A 21,325-nucleotide genomic window follows, 5' to 3' on the forward strand; every position below is an offset into this window, starting at 1 on the left:
GCGTGCGCCTTATTAGATCTTTTCTGACAACAAGTCAGCTGGAGCCAATAGCGTCAGTAATCTATTGTAGCTGTCTGTCTTTCTATACCATTGTGCCTCTCCAGTTCTTCATGAAATGTCGCTTCTCGTCCGTCGTCGGAGCTTCCGTAGCAGCTAGCGGAGATTCACTTGCGACCGCAGAAAGAACACACGCAGTGTTCCCACTTTGAGGCGCGCGAGACAAATTACGTGACGTATTACTTCGCGCCAAGGGGAAGTCATCGATATCGTCCAAATTCATAGTATATGCAGGGCTTGGCTACAAATGAAAGTGACAAAAGTGGGACCTCCAGATGGCCAACTTTTAAAAACAAGTCAGGCGAGTGGTAATCCCGTTTCTGTTAGCTGGTTTCCAGGCAGCTAGAGTTACAAAACAACCGTAAGCTACCGTAAGTAAGCATGACTACGGTAGGTTTCCTAGTAGCCTTGGTCAGCTAAGGTCATACCTGCGTTACCTGAATATTATGTGGTGTTACCTAATAACGATCGCATTCTTTACGAATGCGATCAGTGACGCAGGATCAGGGAGCTCCATCAGGAACCATACATGGAGACCATCAGGGAACTGATCGTATCATTCACACAAAAGCAGATCGCTACAATTGAAAAACTAAGCTCCACTACGAGACATCTTGATTATGTGGGGTCCTTTGCCCCGGAGAGGTGGCATTGCATCAGAGTCGCCCGCGCTACGATCGAAACCCCCCCACGACATAGCAAGTAAGGTACGTTTCAAAACGAAAGCAGGTGATAAAATAATGAAGTGTTGTCTGACAGAAACGTTAAGTCAACTGGAACAAAATGTAGCGTTAAATCAAATGTCAAGTGACCTACCAGCCAATGCCCTTCCCACGCTGAAATAAGGAGAAAATTAAAATCACATCTTCATCCTTTACTTGTTTGACGTCCAGCCACGATGTTGCAGTACGTCTGTGACACTGTAAAAAAATCCCAATGGCTTGCTAGATTCCCTTAAAAACAAAAGCATTAAACCCTCTATAAACTGAGTGAGAATGTATAAAGTGCCGCGAAACTTACGGAACGCTTTTGTTCTACGTAGTCCTCCTCCCGCCTGTCCTTAAAAATAAACAATTTTATAGCAAAACTGGGCGTGTTGATATTTAATTCAGGTTTTATTGGAAACCTGTTGACTTTTATCGTGAAACAGAGCGATGCTGTAGCAAAAATAAAGAGAACAATACAGATTTATCGGCCGGCCGGAGTGGCCGAGCGGTTAAAGGCGCTACAGTCTGGAACCGCACGACCGCGACGGTCGCAGGTTCGAATCCTGCCTCGGGCATGGATGTGTGTGATGTCCTTAGGTTAGTTAGGTTTAAGTAGTTCTAAGTTCTAGGGGACTTATGACCACAGCAGTTGAGTCCCATAGTGCTCAGAGCCATTTGAACCATTTGAACAGATTTATCGCATTACGTTAGAAAGCGCAATTTAGTTAATAGAAAGGTAAAATTAAAAAAAAGAGCTACAGAACAGAAACATGTCAAGCATCGCTTCAATAATTCCTCGAACTTGTATAAAACAAGTTTCTGTTATTCATAAGCAACTTCGGCATTATCAATAATAGCAGGAAACTCACTCCTTTTGCCGTGAACAAGAACGTTCTAATGAGAACAAAATAACGACAATAATTATATATTTCTTAAGTTTGTGTATGTAAGTTGTATTTGCGACAAAAGTAATTGCTTTGGTTGCATAAAAACAGAGAAGTTACTCAGTCAACTAAGTTTTACTACTTATAACATGAAATTTGTACTGTGTAAGGCTATACGATGCCAACGGCCTTGCCGCAGTGGTAGCACCGGTTCCCGTCAGATCGCCGAAGTGAAACGCCGTTGGACTGGGCTAGCACTTGGATGGGTGACCATCCGGTCTGCCGAGCGCTGTTGGCAAGTGGGGTGCACTCAGCCCTTGTGAGGCAAACTGAGGAGCTACTTGATTGAGAAGTAGCGACTCCGGTCTCGTAAACTGACATACGGCCCGGACAGCAATGTGCTGACCACATGGCCCTCCATAACCGCATCCAGTGGCGCCTGTGAGTTGCGGATGTCACCGTGTCCGGCCGGTACCGTTGGGCCTTCATGTCCAGTTCGGGCAGAGTTTAAATGGTTCAAAAGGCTCTGAGCACTATGGGACGCAACTGCTGAGGTCATTAGTCCCCTAGAACTTAGAACTACTTAAACCTAAGTAACCTAAGGACATCACAAACATCCGTGCCCGAGGCAGGATTCGAACCTGCGACCGTAGCGGTCTTGCGGTTCCAGACTGCAGCGCCTTTAACCGCACGGCCACTTCGGCCGGCGGCAGAGTTTAGTTTAGTTTTTTAAAGGCATAAGATACACAATGGACTTACAGTGATTGATGAGCGGTTCTAATTACGCGCAAAGCAAACAAACAACCAAACAAAGAAACAAAGAAATCGACGGCTCACACTTTCTCTCTTACAGATACATTTATGTTTCTTTTCCTACCACTGATACCAGTTCTACCGGCATCCCTACCATTTAAAACGTCATCTGCGTAGTGTACTAGAACTACTGACCCCTAATTTTGATACAGCGCTACCGTACAGGCAGGAGTCGGTGCATCGGAAAGTGCACAGATCGTTAACGCGAGGGTCGCCTGGTCAAAACCAGCACGTACCATACAAATGCTAATCCGAGAGGAAAGAAGGAACTACAGAAAAAATTATGCATGCACCCACCATCTTGTATGACCATATGTTATGTTCGACATGGTTAATAAACATACTCGAATTAGAAGCCGTAACGTCAGTCTGAAAACTTCTTGTCATTTGGATTGCGAATGCGGAAGTTGCTCACTATAATTAGTATAAGTGGTTAATGCGAGTGGCGGCTGTGGTGACTGAAATTTGTAAGTCATCTGATCTGTGCCGAGAGCTGGTCTCCCTCAGATCATAGAAGCAAAGTCCCTCTCTGCTGAAGCATCCACTGGCAAATCTCGGATGGGAGTAAGTTACACAGAGTGAAACAGCAAGTAAATTAATTTTTTACTCTATCTTCTTGCGTGTAAGTCTTGTAAATGAATGAATCTGAGCATCAATGACAGTGATTCTTCCGACTTCCAACCAATCAAGTCCTTTCTAATATTGGAACAACGTCCCTTCCATACAGGTTTAAACTAATTAAGCGATCGTTTGGGTTTTTAGTGCTGGAGTTCAGAAACAAGCAGCTCCTGTCTCATATAATGTGTCTTTTTCCGCATCTTGGCCAAGCAGGCCTTCTCTGCGTACACACGGCGATTTCTTTTCTCCTTCTCTAGGCTTTATTTGTATTATCCAATGATAGCTGCTCTTACTATTTTTTTTAGCGAGTCGACAAGAAGGCAATTAACTTGGCGCCAACTTGATGGCTGCAGGTCCCGTATTCTTAAAGGCAAAAGAGCTGGATGGCCTCCTATCTCCCTCCAATTCAGAGACCATGTCTTTGCACTGCTTCGCGTCAAGGATTTGCCAGAATGCTGATTTCCGGCAGAGACTGTCGACCGCCATACTGCACTCCCCCACTGTATGCTCGCGGTGCGTCTCTTTGGCACCAGTAGACTGCCCACCTTAAAAACGTAATACAATCGGCTTTCCATCTTTCATAACCCAAAACAGATGGTGCCTCTTTCAGTCAACAGGTAATACACTGGTCCCAAACTTTCTACTTCGCTCCTCGTCCCCCTGCCGGAGTGTAGCCTTGAAAAGACTTGCCGCTCTTGAAGGCCGGAGGCTGGCTCTTTCCCCTCCATTGCTGCCCTCTTCTCAAACTGTACTCAGTAAGAACCCCAGCTACATTAACAGGCCTCCAAAAGAGGATATTTATTATGTAAATATAGTAATTACTAACTGACGTTAACATTAATCATGTGTGTACTCCCATTTATAGTTTGGGGTCTGTTTACATTGGCTGGAATTATTAACTTATGGCGTTTAATTATGGTACATTGCAGTTTCGACAAAAAAGTTCTCGTAACACCAGCAGTCACTGTGCCCAACTCGGCCTGACAGCAAAGCAACCCTGTGAGGCTAGCATTCAAGGGCAGTTATGCTGTGCTGGGTCAGCTTCTGGCAAGGCTGCTTGGGCTGTCTACGCTGTAGGCAAGGTTGGGTTGCAATGGAACAGCGTTATATTTATAGGATGACTATTATTGAACTATGTGAAATAAAATCGTCATCAATTGTGAACTGTTTGCGTTAGGACTTTCAAACTGCACGGTTGGCCGCGGAGCATGGTGGGAAGTAGTATGCGCATGCACATTTTTTTAGCGAGGAAGTTCACTTTCATTTGGAGGACTGAGTATCCGCATTTCACGACAGAGGAGTCTCTTCACCCTCAACGTGTGACTGTGTGGTGTGCAATGTCAAGCCACGGAATAATCGGTGCGATACTACTTGATGATACAGTGACTACCGAGTGGTATGTGGCCGTTATCCAAAGTGAGCTTGATTTCGACAAACTGTGCTTCGTGCAAAAGGAAGCTCTACCCCATCGAAGCAGGAAAGTGTTTGATGGTCTGGAGGAGCACTTTCAGGACCACGTTCTAGCTCTGCGGTACCCAGAGGCCACTGGCAAGAGCCTCGATTGACCGTCATTTACTCCGGATCTGAGCACATGCGCGACTCCTTTTTGTGGGCCTATATTAACGACAAGGTGTACGGCGATAAACAGTACTTGGATGGGTGACCATCCAGTCTGCCGAGAGCTGTTGACAAGCGGGGTACACTCAGCCATTGTGAGGCAAAATGAGGAGTTACTTGATTGAGAAGTAGCTGCTCCAGTCTCGTAATCTGATATACGGCCGGGAGAGCGGTGTGCTGACCACGTACTCCTCCATATCCGCATCCAGTGACGCCTGTGGGCTGAGGATGACATGGCGGCCAGTCGGTACCTTCCAACGTCTGTTCGGACGGCGTTTAGTTTTTAGTACAGCAATAAACCCAAAACCACTGCTGAGCTAGCCGCGCGGGATTAGCCGAGCGGTCTACGGCGCTGCAGTCATGGATGTGCGGCTGGTCCCGGGGAAGGTTCGAGTCCTCCCTCGGGCGTAGGTGTGTGTTTGTCCTTAGGATCATTTAGGTTAAGTACTGTGTAAGCTTAGGGACTGATGACCTTAGCACTTAAGTCCCATAAGATTTCACACACATTTGAAAATTTTTGAACTGCTGAGCTAAAAATAGCCATTCAGGAGGCTATCGACAGCATCAGTGTTCCGACACTTCGGCGAGTCAAGCGGAATTTCGCTATTCATCTGCGCCATAATCATTGCCAATGATGGCTGACATATCGAACACGTCATAACCTAAAATCCTAATATGTATAGTGACTTTTATATGTTGAATAAAGTGCGTGCACGTCCTAGTTAGTAACTTATTTACTTTTCTTTTCACATAGTTCAATAATTGTCCCCCTGTATATTTCTATAGTGTGTTGCTAATGTCTGACATAATTCATTAATTATTATTTCAGTGTGAATATGGGGAGAGAGATGTTATAAAATGATTTTAAAAGTATATTGTGATTAGCAACTGAATACTTTATTTCATTATTATATCCTATTTATTTGAAACAGTCATATCTGTGGTTCCAAAAGGGGGAAGATATCGCGGCTTAGGTCAATCTAAATGATATGAGACGTGAAGGCTATTAGCACCATATTCTCAACTACACTGCTTCTAACCAGGCAAGCTACTGACAATTTGTTTCCTAATTATTAATGGAACAGTAAAGCCACACTTTAGTTAACAAGACATTTGGTGATTGTGTTTCTGAATTAATGTAGTAATAATTAATTGTGAAAGGTGTTATCTTCATATGTCAAGTACTTAATATATGCTTTGCTTAAATCCCTTCTCAAAATTACATTTTGTTAAGCAGAAAATTAATTGCATTAATGCTATCTTTATGTGATTCATTTTCGGAAGGAAGAGGACAGCCAGTTTTGATAGGTCGCATTGTAACAGTACTTGATTAAATTTATTTGCTGAGTTTTTGCAGACTTAAGTGAATTTAATATGGGATGAGTGACTAATTTCATTTTTATTTAAAAAGTTTCGTAGAGAAATTTTGGAAAAAATAAGTTAGCCCTTTTCAGCCCAAATCTTATGTTGCTGAAAAAAACGTACACTATTGTTTTTGAATTGTAAATTCACTAGGAACACTTTAAAGAGGATTTCAATTGGTTTTAATTAGTGCATTTTTTTCTGATGGGTCCATGTCGACCAAATATTCATTATCTTGTTTGTGCTGTCATCTAGTTATCTAGCGTGCCATGTGAAACCAGTTGACTTCCGTGGATATTGTAGTAATATGTAAAACCTATAATGGGTCGAAATGGACCCACTGGACTGGAAGGGGTTAATGATCTTGTGAGTTTCATTCTGGTATTGAAAGCTGAAATCACATTTATTCAGAGATAAATTCGTAACTATTTCAAGTTTGATGAGCAGAATTACTTTCAAAATTTGTCCATTCAGGACTGCTGACCAGTATTTGAAGGCAGACTTAGATGTTATCAGAAGGAAAGCTCCCAACCTCAGCCGACACTGGTTCTTGGCTCATTCGGAATTGTTGACAATGTTTTAGTGGGAAACATTGATTATCAAAATGTTATTAATGGTAACAAGTGAATAGAAGTATTAAACTTTGTTAGTGGGTAGTATGGCCTCGTCGTTTTTCACCAAACTGTCTGGAATAAGTATGAGAGCGTAAATGTTATTCAAACAGGTTTAAAAGTAGTTAACAATTGTAAGACAGTTCAGTTTACGCCAAAACACTTCTCAGAGTGTAAATTTTGTTATTCCTTGAGAGTCCGTAGTTAGACGGTACGAAAACCATTTAAAGCTACACCAAGGTCACGCAATACGGAAGCCACTCATGTTAAAAGTCAATAAAAGTGCACTTTATTACAAATACAATAGAGAGGTGTAGGGTCGTTTAATGGTGGCACAATGGCTCGGCAAATGGCGGCCTGATCCTCATTCTCATCTGTGCTTTGACTGGATCCTCAGGCAGGGGATCCTGTCAGGATGACAGTTGAGTACTGCCAAAGTCATTGTGCAGCTATGCACTACGGTGGAGACTTGACTCGATGACTCGCCAATTCAATGACCCTGCTCGCTAGATGACCAGTGTATATATACGCGCCAGGCAAGCTCGTTGTTAAGTGAACTTCCAGGCCTACACCACTTGCTATAATGCCATGGAAGAGAGCCGAGTTATGGCAGTGGCGCTGGTCTTTGACCGAACGATCGAGCTGGTGTATGGAGACAGGTGCGTGGCGAAGTGCTACACCAGTTAATTAGGGCGGCTGTGGAATTACAACAAGACTTTGCCTTGGTCCACATCACTACACTGCAACTGTGACCAAGGAATAGAAGGACGTACAGCAAGCTGATGAGTTGCATGAGAGAAAAGCAGTATGATTTCAGAAGACAGGTAGGAATGAGAAATATTATAGACTTACTACGAGGAGTCATATACATGGAAAAGAATAGGAAGATTTTTACTACTCTTATTGATTCGAAATTTTTTTCATTAGTTTGAGCTGAAATAAACTGATATATGTATCTTAAGAAAAGAAAGATTGTGCTAGACGGTAAGAAAATTGATTAATTAAAGTAAATGTCAAATTCAGATCTGGTGGAGAACTAATGGCACGAATACGGCCAGGAGTGAGGCCAAGATGTGGCCTTCGCCTGTGCTGTTTAACATCACAGGAGAATGAAATGATGGAATTAGAGGTGTATATGTAGAAGGTAAAAGGATGGAGTGTATACGCTTTGCTAATCACAGGTTGGTGCTCGTGGAATACGTGCAAGTGCTTAATTTAGTGTTCGAAGACCTAAATAGTAGGTGCAAAGAATTCGGGATAAAAAAACTCATGGGATAGCAATATACACATGTACAGATGGTGGTAGTATCGCGTACACAAGGTATAAAAGGGCAATGTATTGACGGATCTGTCATTTTTACTCAGACAATTCATGTGAAAAGTTTTTAGACGCGGTTATGGCAGCGCGAGGGGAATTAACAGACTCCGAACGCGGAATGGTAGCTGGAGGTAGGCGCATGGGACACTACATATCGAAAATCGTTAGGGACTTAATATTTCGAGATACATATTGTCAAGAGTGTGGCGAGAATACCAAATTTCAGGCATTAACTCTCACGGCCTTCACTAAACGACCGAGAGCAGCGGCTTCTGGGTAGAGTTGTCAGTGCTAACAGACAAGCAAAACTGCGTGAAGTAACCGCAGAAATCAATGAGGGGCGTACGACGAAAGCATTCCTTAGGACTGTGCTACGAAATTGGGCGTTAATGGGCTATGGCAGCAGACGACCAATGTGAGTGCCTTTGCTAACGGCACGACGTCACCTGTAGCGCCTCTCCTGGGCTCGTGACCATATCGGTTGGACCATAGACGACTGGAAAACCGTGCACTGGTCAGATGAATCCAGATTTCAGTTGGAAAGATCTGATGGCAGACTTCGAGTGTGGCACAGACCCCACTAAACCACAGACTCAAGTTGTCAACAAGGCACCGTGCAAGACGGTGGTGGCTCCATAATGATGTGGACTGTGTTTACATGGAATGGAGGGGGCCCTCTGGTCCAACTGAACCGGTAATTGATTGGGAATGGTTATGTTTGGCTACTTGGAGACATTTACAGCCATTATTGGACTTCATGTTCGCAAACAACGTTGTCACGTTACTGGGTCACAATCGCTGGCGATTGATTTGAAGAACGTCCTCGACAACTCGAGCGAATGATTTGGCCACCCAGATCGTCTGACATGAATCCCATAGAACACTGTTGGGATATAAGACAGTATTTCTACAGGGAACTTCCAAAGACTTGTTGAGTCCATGCCACGTCGAGTGCTGCACTTGGCCGGCCAAAAGAACGACCGACACGACATTAAACGATGTCCCATGACTTTTGTCACCTCAGTGTAAATAAGAAATGGACAATAACGCATGATGCCGTCAAAAGGAGGGAACCTCAAAATTACCATAGGACTATAACTAAAGCAGGTTACAAAATTTAACATTATAACTGAGAACGAAAAGATGACAGAGAAATATGACGTAGAACAGTGACAGTCATTAAAGCATTCAACAAAAAAAGTACTGCTGTGCGAACCACTAAAAAAGACCTCTGAAAAATATTGGAGAAATTCTATGTATGTTCCGTAGTTTTGTACGGCTCAGAGGCTTTGCATTGGAAAATGTTGAGAAAAGAGAGCTGTATGCACTGGAAATGATGTGGGGCAAACTAGAGGGTGTAGTTTAGGGAGACAGGGTAGTAACGTGGAGATGTTAAGATGAGTTGGAGAGAAAGGATAATCCCTTAGCAGAAGGAAAAGAAAGAAAAAACTGGCTAGGCCACATACTGAGACGCCTGTGCTGACTTCAGCAAGGTGTTGAAGGAACGGTGAAGGGAAATAGAAGGAGAGGAAGAGGAAGAAGAAGATACGGACTAATAGACAGCGTCAGGCAGTAAACCGACCAGTACGTAGAAATAAATAAGAAAGCACAAGGGACAGAGAGGCGGCTAAGTACCAAGCCTGGACCTGCCGTGAAGTTGAGCAACTACTGATGATGACTACTGTCCCTTTCGGAAACGCTGCTCATGGAGAACCATTGTCGTTAAGCCTCAATATGATCTCTAATTTCTCTGATTCTGAATCACGATCATTCCTGGAATGTACGTTGAAAACGAAATTTATCTATTCTCATTCTCTGGCAAGGTTCCCTACAAATCTTTATTCACAGAATTAAGAAGTCTACCTCACTAGCAATGCACTAAAGATCATTTAGTATGACGAGCTATATGCACAACGTCCAAAGTTAATTGTCCATCCTAGAAGCAAGTTAACTCATAATAATCATAGTTACTAACGAATATCGCTCATTCGTTCCGCACTGTGTGGTTACTCGTAGAAGCAGGCAATGTCTCGCGTACAACATACATGCTATTCTCTATAAACACTTTTCCCGGACCACGAAGGTCGTAGGTTCCTGCAACGTTATGAATGAATTCATTGCCTTTTTCTAAAGGGATTTTATCAGTCGCTTTCTTGTCTTTCTTTCTGTTCGGAACCAATTTTCCTATTGATCTGAAACTAGCTTACCAATGAGCTAGAGACCTGAAATTTTAAACGTAGCTCAGAACAGGATGACAACGCAGTAGTAACTCGTTTCTTTGTCAGTTTATTAGATAAGAGTAAGTTGAAGAGTGAGAAAGATTGGTGATACCTGACATCTCAACTGCACTGCAGGAATGGCAGTGTTATGCGAGTAGTAACAGAATGCATTCCAGGTGATGTGGAAGCAGATGAACCCGGCTGAGAAGAGAAAGGGGGGAGATGGACAGACAGAGAGAGAGGAGAATATGAGTGCGTTGTATGTGATATACGCACTTAAGGCCAAAGCTGTGTATATATAGTTAACATAATTATTGAAATAAAATATATAATCTCATCAAAAACTTTAAAATCTATTGAAAAATTCCAGTCACAGATGACTAAAAAGCACAAAAAGTTATTTAAATAAATTAATTTTTAAAAACGCACGTAAGTAAATAAGGCAGAATGCTCTAAATTTATGGGTGTATATATTGATGAGAACTTGAAATGAAAGAAATCTGTTACTGAACTTCTCAAACAATTAAGTTCTTGTACCTCTACTCTTCGTATAACTGATCGTGCTGGACAATTGCGAATCAATCTCCTGATATATTTTGCATTGTTCCATTCAATAATGTCCTATGGAATAATTTTCTGGGAGTAGACCGACACTTTGTAAGAAACTATTGACTCGACAAAAGGGAGCAATCAGAATAATATGTGGTGATCTCCCACGGCCGCCATGTAGGTATTTCTTCAAGGAGTTAAGCATTTTCCACTTAACATTCATGTGCTACGTCAGATACTCGAATGTCTATTTGTTATACAGAAAAGAATATAGTTATTTTCACAAAATTAAGGGAGAGCCCATTTTCAGAGAACCACTTAGTTTTCCTTCGAAAATCATCATTCACAAATTCTTCTGTTGGTTTATCTCTAATGGGTTTCAGTATAACATTAGCATCGTCTGGTAGTGTAGTAAAGACTGCTTGTTTAATGTTACGTAGAAGGTAATTCACATCTATATAATAAATTGTTGTGGACCCAAAACTGAACACAGCGGGTTCTCTTTGCGATTTCTCCCCACTCACTAAAATTTAATACCTTTCCAACATTGTCTGTATTATTCAGTATAACTTTTTGTATTGTGTTCGTTACGATCTTCGAGCGGGTTACCTAGCCTTCCAGACCCATAACGGATTTTTTATTTTTAATATCTTGCACACCACGCATCTTGGTAAGGGTCGAAACGACACTACTTTGTAGTATTTCGTACATACAGATATCGAAAAGTCGGCCATTAAATATTTGTGTGCAACGACGTATAGTCTTGTGTGTACGAAATTCGAGTATTTTCTTTATTTACCTTCCAGTGACAATCAATTTAAAATTAGAACTCTTCTTCATCAGAGTCCTAGAATGTTTTCAGTTTCGATCATATACCAGACATAAAATTCTATCATTACTTTTACAGTGAATGTGTCTGTAAAATTTTATCATTTATTAGAGCATTCGAGTAATAACGTAAGTATCAATGTTATGTCACAGTCATTTTCACGACACATGTGCTGTAAATGCCGCCAATGTAATGCAGGCTAGAAAAGAGTCGAAACAAGTTGACCTGCTTACGAAAGATGGAATAGAGGCGCATGGGATTCTCCATGTGCCAGTGACGTTTTATTTGTTAAATGCCTTGCAATTTCAGTTACTGGAACTTTCAGCTTTTCTTCTATGCGAGCATCTCCCGGAATTATATTATTGTTTAGTCGAGATAGCTTCGCTAAATGAGTATTTAACTAGGACTGTTTTGCTTCCAGAGGTACTGAAATAGTCGCGTAATAAGAACGCTTGTTTGCACAGTATCACGTAAATTACCAAACCACTCAACCCGTTCTCGATGTTCCGGGACCGTACATAGCAGAAACTAAACTATGCAGGAGTTCCGACTCCGGTGCTCAGGATCAATGGGGCTGGAATTCTGCTCTCAGAGCTTCATTACGGCCCATCACTACTGTCCTCCTTCCTCTCTGCTTCGGAGCTGTACTAAACACACAGTGAGGCAAAGCGCAGTTTTCAGAATGGCCACATTAACGACAGTCGCTCATTCTGCAACGCACAGCAGTGCTACAGCTTTTGAAAATATACGAGCGTTTGTAAGGGTACATTTTAATAAACTTTTTTAAAAGCAAGTGCGTGAACCCTGTACAGAGTAACAGTTGTAGAACGTTTTAATTTTCGTAGTTTGTAGCACTATATGTTCGGAAACTGATACCTATTGAGATGAGGGCCAACCTTTCCTCTGATTCCCAGTTGTCTGCGACGTAGAAGGAGACGCTACAGATCCGTTTTACTTGTGAAGAACAGTGCGTAGGAAGTACAGCTGAGGAAGGATTCACAAGAGATGGCATAGCAAATTTTCCCTACGAGAGCGGTGTGGGCAGTTGCAAATTCTTCAGCAGTATGGAGGCAAGACATGATCCTTCCTTCGCTTCTCCCCCCCCCCCCCCCCCTCCAGCCCCCCCCCACTATTCACTGAACCTGAATCCATTGTATTTCTGGCTATGGGAACATTTAAAAGCATTGTTGTATACCCAACCCACTGACAACGTGGAAACGTTACCTGATCGTGTGAACTATACGTATGACACAGTCCGAATGGAGCCAGTGTGAAGGAAGGGGTGCGTGATTCACTGCGAAGAAGGGCTGAAGGATGAGTCAGGTAACCATAAGCAGCACTGCGTATAGTGTCTGCTTCTAAATATCAGACAGATGGGAATGGAGGACAAATTGACCCGTATCTCAACAGGTATCAATTTCCTGCCATATGATTATGCGATTATGTGAGTGTCAGGATTTAACAACGAAAGCAGAAAAATGCTTAGGAAGCTAACGCTACAAACTAGAGGCAAAATAAACATAAATTCGTGCGACTGTAACAAGATATTTGCACGAAACTTACAGCAGTTCCTTAGTAAAAGATCTTTCCGATAGCCCCAGAAAATTCTGCTCCTACGTAAAATCGCCAAGTATGCCTAAAGCTCCTCTTTAGTGGTTCATTGACCAGTCTGGTGTGTCAGGAGGAGGTAGCAAAAACATTTAAGAAACCATTTACGCAGGAGAACCGTACAAAACATTTGACCATCACCTGAACTCCCCTATGGAGGACACAGTAAGAAGCATCCTTAGCGTAAAGAAACAATCGGAAAAATCGAAAACAAGTAAGTCACTAGGTCGTGATGGAATCCCAGTTGGATTTTATAAAGAGTGCTCTACAGCTTTGGCCCATTATTTAGTTACGATTTATAGCGAATCTGTCGCTCAGCCCAAAGCCCCGAAGCGACTAAAATAAGAGCAGGTGACTCCTGTATATAAGAAAGGTAACAGTACGGATCCGCAAAATTACAGACAAATATCCTTAACATTGACTGCTGCGGAATACTTGAACATATTCTCAGTTCGCATATAATAAATTACCTTGAGAGAGAAAAGTTTCTTTGCACAAATCAGCAGTGCTTTAGAAAGCATCGCTTATGCGAAACTCAGCTGGCCCCTTTATAACATGATATCCTGCGAGCTGTGGATGAAGGCCAACAGGCGGTTTCATATTCCCAGACTTCCGAAAGCATTTGACACAGTGCCACACTGTCGACTGTTAACGAACATACAACAAGCAATCGAAATAGGTTGCCAGGTGTATCAGTGGCTCGAACACTTGTTAAGTAACAGAACCCAGTACGTTGTTATCGAAGGTGAGTTTTCATTAGAGACAACGGTATCGCCAGGTGTGACACAGGGAAGTGCGATAGCATCTTTGTTGTTTTCTGCATACATAAATGGTATGGCCAATAGAGTGAGTAGCAATCTGCGGTAGTTTGCTGATGATGCCGTAGCTTAAAGGAAGATGTCGAAGCTGAGAGACAGTAGAGCAATACAAGATGACTTTGACAAGATTTATAGTTCGTGTGATGAGTAGCATCGAGCTCTAAAGGTAGAAGAATGTAAGTTAATGCAGATGAGTAGCAAAACACATCCTTAATGTTCAAATACAGCATCAATAGCGTGCTACGTGACACAGTCACATCAATTAATTATCAAGGTGTAACGTTGAAAAGCAATATGAAATAGAATGAGCATGTAAGGATTTAGTAGGGATGGCGAACGGGCGATTTCGGTCTATTGGGAGAATTTCAGGAATGTGTGGTTCGCCTGTAAAGGAGACCGTATATAGGACACTAGTGCGACCCATTGCTGAGTACTGTTCTACACCAGGTGAGATGAAAGGAAGAAATCGAAGCAGTTCAGAGGCAGCCTGCTAGATTCGTTACCGGTATGTTCTAAAAGCACGCACGTATTACTGAGCTGCTTCAACAGCTCAAATGAGAATCGCTGATGGAAAGGCAACGTTCTTTTCGATGAGCAGTATTGAGAAAATTTAGAGAACTTGCATTTGAGGCTGACTGCAGAACGGTTCTGCTGCCGTCAACGTATATTTGACGTAAAGAACACGAAGATAAGATTAGGGAGAGATTAGGACCTGCACTGAGGCATAAAGACAATCATTTTCGATCGGTTTATTTGCGACTGGAACAAGGAAGGAAATAACTAGTAGTGGTAGAGGATACCCTCCGCCACACTCCATACGCTGGCTTGCGGAGTATGTATATGATGTAGATTTAGAATTTTTTCTTCTATTTTTGACCAATAGTACTTCCTGTAGGAACATGTAATTACTGTATCTTAAGAGAGTTTTGAAACCTATAAAACAGAGCATTCGGGAGACGGAGCACCAGCAAAGCTGGAACTGCAAGTAGAAATAGCGCCAGGTTCCAGAGATTAATGCAGAAATCAAAGAATAAGTCCTGTCTGTGGACAATATTTTAAAGAGAAGATAGCTATTTATTCTTGTAAATACGATAGTAACGAAAAGCACTTCTAGTTTGTCCCATTTTCCATTGATGATCTAATGTAGATGTCTTATCATTAGAATGGCCAAAGATCGTAAGTGTTTCGTTTCTTTAACAATTTATTATCATGTAGACCAGAAAGCGTTTTCTATGGACATAGTATTATTAGATTTTTGCTGAGATGACAGATATTAATTTTTGTTTGATAGTGGCAACGTATATTCAGTAGAGGCAATGCCAGAAGTGGGAGTTATTTCTTTTCATAGAATAACCAACGGTATAGAGCACTGGTTCTCAAACTTTTTTCCTTTGGGTCTCCCATCACAAGGAAAAGTATTATCGCCCGCCAGCCTATTTTATTCATAAAGATAGTAATTTTTTATGTTTTTTGCCTTATTCTCTGATTTACTAAATTCAGTTTAGACGAATCTTATGCAAACTGCGAGGGGCGTTCAGTAAGTAATACAACACATTTTTTTCTGAAAGTAGGTTGGTTTCATTCGGGATTCCAGTATATCATATTATTGTCCACTCTTTCGGCTACAAAATCCTGTTTTTCAACATAATTTCCATTCAGTGCGACGGGTTTACACCACCTCACTGACAGGACCTGTGCGCCCGCATGGCATCACTCTTGCAGTCGACGTCGGATCCAACGACTTGCTGCATCAACAACCCCCACAGCATCCGCGTACTGCTTCCCGCGGAGTGCATCCTTCACTCGACGAAACAGATGGAAGTCGGAAGGTTAGAGATTCTGGCTGTAGAGTGGATGAGGAAGAACAGCCGAATGAAGTTTTGTGGGATACTCTCTAGTGCGCCGATTTGTGTGGGACCTTGCATTGTCATGGATATGGAGAAGTTTGTTCGCATTTTGTGACGACGAAGTCGCTGAATTCGTTTCTTCAATTTCCTGAGGGCTGCGAAATACGCTTCAGACTAGGACATCGCGCTATGAGGGAGGACATCAAAAAGAATAGCCCCTTCAGATACCCAACAGACAGTCGCCATGACTCTATCACCTGAAAGTGGGGGTTTGAACCTTTTCTTCGGAGTGAAGGTGGTGTGGCGCGACTCCATGAATTGCCGTTTTGTATCCGGCTCGAAGCGATGAAGTCATGTTCCATCGTCTGTGGCCATATTCGAGAAAAAATGTCACGATCAGCCTGTTAATGCGCAAGCAATTCCACACAGATGGCCCTTCGTTGCTCATTATGTTTTCTTTTTCCATTCAATTTTGCCATAGCTCTAATTTCTTTACCAATGTATCCACTTTCCCATTCCAAGATTCTACAGTAGCCTAATTACCTTGAACTGAAGCTTAAGAATATTTAGTTTCTGAACAATGTCAGTGACATAAGCCAGTTTTAATAGAAAATCTGCGTTGCTGAAACCTGTCTGCCAGAAAGTGATTTTTCTCCATTGAGAAACAGAATACCTTGTTACTCTTATCAGACATTCTTTTCAATACTTTACCTCTTGATACATTGCATGCGGGCTTAATTAATATGATTGAAAATACTTTTTCTTTTTAGTAGCTGTACGTCCGATTACGCTGTGTCTCGTAATCGGTTGGCCCTGACTATTATTATTACGCAATCTGACTGCTTAGAACAACAACAAAGAATGAAATGAAAATTTTCATTAACACAATTAATTAATTAAGTCCCCTGCAACTATAAAACCTACAAAACCAAAGCACAAGTATAACTGTTCTGTATGTGGAAGTGTGACTCAACGTACACATCTGGCACGGTTCTTCTTCAACAAGACAAGAAATTTTAAATACCAATTATACTGACGTGATAAAAGAAAATTAGAAATACGATAATTGCGCAAGGAAAGCAGAATTACACTCTAATACAAGAACACAAGCCAGATGCTTTGTTGACTGAACCTGTAATGACGCATTATTTCAGACACACAAATAATAAAAAACATAGTGGTTTTTACCTTCATATATATTGACGAAATGCACTCTGATCATTACAATATCTTCATTAGAATAACATCTGCTATCTCTCCCATCAAATAACTGGATAAAACATGGAACAAACACTCCCTACTACCACATATCCACTCCGACTTCACGACAAGCAGTGCCCACTAGCACATCTTAACACGCACTGTCTTCTACGAGCTCTCTCCAAGCACTGACTTCTACGAGCTCTGCCCACTCACTGTCTACGAGTTCTTAACCGGCACTGACTACCACGAGTTCTCTCCAAGCACTGTGGAGGCGGCTTAATAATACTCTTTGGCGCAATCTCTGGCGCAGTGGCTCAGTGTAGCCACCTTTCAACATATAGAGCATTACTAAAAAAGGTCAGCTGAGTGTGTTCAGCATCCTTCTCCTCACGTAGCACTTTAAAAAGCGTTGAATTTATAGATTCTGTCTTAACAATACAACTGTTTCTAAAACAGTTTGCAGTACTTCATAAAGAGGTAGGCTAAGCACTTTAGAGGCCAGAGACTCCAGATGTACGAGGGCTATTCAGAAAGTAAGGTCTGATCGATCGCGAAATGGAAACCACAGTGAAAATCCGAAGAAGCTTCGCATAGATGTGTTGGACAGGGTCTCTAGTATGACCATCGAGCGCATCACGTCGCTCTTTCCAATTCTGATCGCACAGTGAGCACGTAAAGAAGATGGGAAAACGGCGTGTTTCGCCAAGTATGAATGCCTGCGAGAGATTTCGCCTGATTTCATGCAGCCCACACAACGTTACTGTCATGTATCTCCTTCTTCATGACAATCCTGCACCGTTTTCGATGGGAAGTGTTTCGTCACCCACCATCCAGCCCGAACTTGGCTCCCTCCGAGTTCCCTCTCTGGTCACATGGAACGCTGGATATGACACAGTCTGTGTCGCCTGGCCACCAAGAGCTGTTACAGGACAGTTGATTCACGGATTCAGTTACATGGCTCCTTCCGAGTATAGCGATTTTACGACTATGACGAGTGGGGCCTGAAGATGGCATCAATGTAATGCCGAAACTGGTAGCACATAGAAGTTAATAAAATAAAATAAACTTCTACAAATTATATGGCTGTTGGTAAATTATTGCTTCAAGTGTCTATTTCATTAAATACAAAAATTTTTAAACTTACCGTTAATATGCTATTCCTTGCTTATACATCAAACTTTCCTCGTCTTCGAAGATCTCATTTTCTATATCGCGAGTGTCTCTAGCCGCAATTCTAGCCTCGGCGCTACTCTGGAACGGGCGCCATTCCGAACCCTTTCGGCGTTTTTAGTCCCTTTTCTTCGCGAATGAGCAGACCGTGGTAGCGATAATGATGACCATGACTTTCATGTTATGCTGGACACTCTTAGATCCATCGTTAAAAATGAAGCTTGCCCGATTGTTAACGATGTGGACAACTTTTACACTCGAAAACATGTGTTTTGGAGCACAAGTCCAAAGTAATTAATACAATGGTTCACTGTTGTTCTGCACCTATGTTCCAAGGCATCTCTCCATCAAATTCTCGTTAGTCAGATGTTTGTACACGTCAACAATAGCTTCAATAACTTCGCTCCTCAGTGGTGACCTATGATCAAAAGTATTCAGTGTACCATTTACCTCAACGTGCCCTCATTTACACAAAATCGATGTCTTCTATTCGAGCTAGACATACTCCAGGATTCTAAATCAGTTGGACAAATTGGACAATATGAATTTAAAGTACATTTAACAACCGTATGTAGTAACTGACATGTCATTCAATGGATTTGTTACTATACGTGGGAATAAATTGAATAACTCACGCTATGGCTTTCTGGTTGTTCATCGAATGCGAAAATTGGATGATGGTTGATGTGGATGAAACTTCCTGGAGGTTTCGCTAAAAGTATATTGTACCTATATGTAACTCTATCAGTATGCTGTAGACTATGGACGAATTCGCAAGTATGCAATGTAGGCATTCTGAGCGTTCGGAGCACAGAACAAACATATGTCTATACGTTGCGAGAAAAATAGAGACAGTGATTGCAAGATTAATAGAATTTTATAAGTGACAAGGCAGCCGCTACGCAAGGTGGCTCTCACGTGAAGCTAATGAATTACATAATCCAGCGAAGTGAGCAAGCAGTTAATACAAAGTTAACGGAATTAGATAGTATAATCAAGGCAGAAGATCCGAATGGTGAATCTCAAGCGCAGCAGTTGATTAACAGGATACAGTCATGTATCGAGGCAACAAACACAAAGATCAATGACGCTCTTGTGGTAATGCAGGTATTAACTGTTAAGGTCCACGAAATTGAAACGACATTAGAAGTGATTTTAAAAAAATATTCCTCTAAATATCACAGAAAGAACAGCTCTGGAAGAAGGCAACGATGCACTTCTGAAGTTATTCAGTGTGTTAAATGGAAAGGTTGACAAGATTGAGAAAACCGTGTACAAGACTAAATAAGATGTGTACTGTCTTAAAGTATGATCAGTATGCGACATCATGTTGACAAAACGCAAAGTCACAGAGGTGTGGAAAGCTATTTGTGGCAAACTACAATTTGAAAACTAGGACAGGTGGTGTGTGAACAGTATCTCCCTGAAACATTGAGCCCCATGACAGAAAGTGTTAAACAGCTCTCACACACAGCAGCGGATGACGGTAGAAGTAGAGAAGATGAGGAAGAAGAGTAAGGGTATACCATCATCGATTACATCACCCATCGCAGTGCTAACGAATTAGCTTCAATATGTGGTCGAGGCCGAGATCGACTGTAAAAGCTGAGAAAGTTACCTATATTCTTCATGACGGAAATCACACACACTGGAGACAAACAGTTTGAGTGAACTCCCTATCAAGTGGAACTAATATTCCCACAAAATTCGAATCCCAAAAAAATATTTACTGTAAAGAAAAGAGACCATATTCTGATATATTACGCCTGAATAATGCCCATAGATGAGACAACTCCCAAAAAGGAGGATACAAAATCCCAAGTAATGGGACATACTTTAACTTATTAGACCAGCAATAAGTGGCGCTCATAGCGAAGGCAAAGGCATTGATTGATGTTTAGCATAAAAACCTGAATACATTATCTCTGGAGCCGGCCGTGGTGGCCGTGTGGTTCTAGGCGCTGCAGTCCGGAACCGCGGGACTGCTACGGTCGCAGGTTCGAATCCTGTCTCGGGCATGGATGTGTGTGATGTCCTTAGGTTAGTTAGGTTTAAGTAGTTCTAAGTTCTAGGGGACTGATGACCTAAGATGTTAAGTCCCATAGTGCTCAGAGCCATTTGAACCATTTGAATCATTATCTCTGGAGTGCATATACTATGAGGGCTCAAACGAAATTATCAAAAGACTTACGTAATTCTACTAACAGCATTAGTCACCGCAGGGAACACAGCTCACAAGAACGAAATAATATCAGTCATTTTTGAGTTTCGAGAAAGACACTTTACAGAGTTATGGAGATTGTGGTCCATGAACACAGGCCTGCTCGGAAACGTTCCCACAGAGATGCGTCATAATATGGGGTATGGATGATTTATGACAGGCAGGTCTCGTGCTTGTGAGACAACATTCAAAATCGAAGAAAAGTTTCAAATATATTTTAAGGAACAATAACCCACTAACTGGCATTCTACCACTTGAAAGCTAGTAATGTGAAGCATCTGAACAGAACCAGGTAAAACCATATGTGGACGCCATTTAACCTCTGTGGTTCATAAAACTGGGCATTCTCCAATAAATTATTGGGGAGAATAATTGAGCCAAATAGAATATGATTAAAATGAGATATACTGATATACATGATAAATTGTTTATAAATAAAATATACAATCGTATTAAGATGGTGGATCCATGCAAACAGAAATTCAATGTAGTGATCTGGTATGTATACCGAAATCTGCCATTGAGAAGCCTTACCTGCTGAATTGCATCTTAAATGAAAGTGAAGCTGAAGAAACGGTAGGGAGTTTTTACACAGAGGAATTGCAGAAATGTTCTGAATCAGACTGGTTTCTAGTAGAGCGTGTCATATGTTATTAAGAGAACAAGTCTTTAGCGAAACGGGTTTGCTTTCCATGATCGCAAAACAGTTGGGTGAATGCTCGCGATTTGGTGTATATCAGGGTGCTTAAAGCTCAGACAGTGCAGCAGCGTAATATGAGTGCTAGAAAGAGCATCAGATTTGGTGGTGGTACTCTCGATAAGCTACCAGTTGAAATGCACATCCCTCGATACAACTTCTGTGAACCTGGAACGA

General features: G+C 41.8%; 1 pseudogene; it reads left to right on the forward strand.

Moving 5' to 3' along the window:
* Positions 1-1,828: 1,828 nt before the first annotated feature.
* LOC124546106 lies at positions 1,829-1,946 on the forward strand (annotated as a pseudogene).
* The last annotated feature ends 19,379 nt before the right edge of the window (positions 1,947-21,325 follow it).

Source organism: Schistocerca americana, chromosome 8 (genome assembly GCF_021461395.2).
Source record: "Schistocerca americana isolate TAMUIC-IGC-003095 chromosome 8, iqSchAmer2.1, whole genome shotgun sequence".
NCBI classification, from domain to species: domain Eukaryota; kingdom Metazoa; phylum Arthropoda; class Insecta; order Orthoptera; family Acrididae; genus Schistocerca; species Schistocerca americana.